The sequence below is a fragment of the Chanos chanos genome, chromosome 5 (assembly GCF_902362185.1).
Source record: "Chanos chanos chromosome 5, fChaCha1.1, whole genome shotgun sequence".
NCBI classification, from domain to species: domain Eukaryota; kingdom Metazoa; phylum Chordata; class Actinopteri; order Gonorynchiformes; family Chanidae; genus Chanos; species Chanos chanos.
In genome coordinates, this window is record NC_044499.1 from 51162923 (window position 1) to 51165422 (window position 2500).

Consider the following 2500-nt stretch of genomic DNA (forward strand, 5'->3'; position numbering starts at 1 on the left):
TGATAGAATTAAATCAAGACTGTAGAAAATTAATATGGACCTCTGATTAACACAGGCAGATTCTCCTGCATTTGAGTGGACTATGTGGTGTTGATTACGTGTGTGTTTGTGTAGTTGATTAAGTGTGTGGTTGTGTAGTGTTTATTTCGTGTGTGATTGTGTATTGTTGATTTTGTGGGCAGTTGTGTAGTGTTGATTTCATGTTTAGTTGTGTAGTGTTTATTTTGTGTGTGATTGTGTAGTATTGATGTCATGTATGGTTCTGTAGAGCTGATTTCATGTGTGGCTGTGTGGTGTTGATTTTGTGTGTCTTTGTGTAGTGTTGATTTCATGTGTGGTTCTGCAGGGTTTTTTGTGTGTTGCTGTGTAGAGTTCATTGTGTGTGGTTGAAAAGTGTTTGTTTAATGTGTGGTTGTGTAGTGTTTATTTTATGTTTGGCTCTGTAGAGTTGATTTCAAATGTGGCTGTGTGGTGTTGGTTTTGTGTGTGGTTGTCTAGTGTTGAATATGTGTGTCTTTATGTGGTGTTGATTTTGTGTATGGTTGAATAGTGTTTATTTTGTGTATGGTTATGTAGTATTTATTTTGTGTGTGGTTCTGTATTATTTATTTTGTGTGTGGTTGTGTAGTGTTTATTCCATGTGTGGCTGTGTAGTGTTTATTCCATGTGTGGTTGTGTAGTGTTGATTATTTGTGTGGTTGAGTAGTGTTTATTCCATGTGTGGTTGTGTAGTGTTGTTTATTTGTGTGGTTGAGTAGTGTTTATTTTGTGTGTGGTTGTGTAGTGTTTATTCCATGTGTGGTTGTGTAGTGTTTATTCCATGTGTGTAGTGTTGATTTTGTGTATGGTTGAGTAGTGTTTATTCCATGTGTGGTTGTGTAGTGTTTATTCCATGTGTGGTTGTGTAGTGTTGATTATTTGTGTGGTTCAGTAGTGTTTATTTTGTGTGTGGTTGTGTAGTGTTTATTTCATGTGTGGTTGTGTAGTGTTTATTCCATGTGTGGTTGTGTAGTGTTGATTATTTGTGTGGTTGAGTAGTGTTTATTTTGTGTGTGGTTGTGTAGTGTTTATTTTGTGTGTGGTTGTGTAGTGTTTATTCCATGTGTGGTTGTGTAGTGTTTATTCCATGTGTGGTTGTGTAGTGTTTATTCCATGTGTGGTTGTGTAGTGTTGATTATTTGTGTGGTTGAGTAGTGTTTATTTTGTGTGTGGCTGTGTAGTGTTGAGTGTGAGTTTATGTAACACAACAGACAAATGTTTGTAAAAGCATTAAATGTGAACCAGGTTCTGATGTATCTCTCCTGTTCTCTGTGTCTAGGTGTCAAAACACACTGTAGGCTGAGTTCGCTCAGAGAGACGCAGTCGCTCCGTCGTGTCACAGCGAAGCGAGAGATTGTAATTGTTTACATGGTAAAGGCTATTGGATTACAAGAACATCTGTTGTTCTATTGTCGAGCTGTCAGTCGTAAAATGACAGAAGCTTGTTTGCCAAATGTAGAACTGCTTTCCTGATCAACTCTTCAGCACAACCCAAACTAAAGTGCAGTGTACATAGAACCCAAACTAAAGCGCAGTGTACATAGAACCCAAACTAAAGCGCAGTGTACATAGAACCCAAACTAAAGCGCAGTGTACATAGAACCCAAACTAAAGCGCAGTGTACATGGAACCCAAACTGAATTGCAGTGTACATAGAACCCAAACTGAATTGCAGTGTACATGGAACCCAAACTAAAGCGCAGTGTACATAGAACCCAAACTAAAGCACAGTGTACATAGAACCCAAACTAAAGCGCAATGTACATGGAACCCAAACTGAATTGCAGTGTACACGGAACCCAAACTAAAGTGCAGTGTACACGGAACCCAAACTGAAGCGCAGTGTATATCGAACCCAAACTGAAGCACAGTGTATATGGAACCCAAACTAAAGTGCAGTGTATATGGAACAGAATTATTGCAAGCTGCTTTGGAGTGCTTGTGTTTGTGTGTGTGTGTTTGATACATTTTGTGTGTGTGTGTGCATGCGCATTCATGCGTCTGTGTCTGTGTGTGTAGGACAAGCAGAATTTTAAAAAAGTCTTTGTCAGCCACTGTAATTGGTGCAATAAAAGTCTATAGTCAACTTATGAATGACTTCATCAGTTCTGATTCAACTGAAGAGCTGGAATCAATTCTGAATATTGTGAAGTTGAAAATTATTTTTCATTGAAATTGACTGCAGCACAGAGAGGTGCTGTTCAAATTCTTCAAATTCTGTTTCCAAAAAAGAGATGTTTTGAGATGCAAACTGGATACTTTACGTAAATACAGATGCTTGTGGATTGTAGAGTCCTCCTCACTGACGTTCAAAGTAATACTGAATTGAATGTTTGGCTTATAGAAAATACATCTTTTTATTACTAATGAACCATTAATTGGTATGTTGTAAATGTTTAGATTCAGAAGATGACATCTCTTCATTACTGAATTTCATGAAATTGCACCGAATTAGAATTCT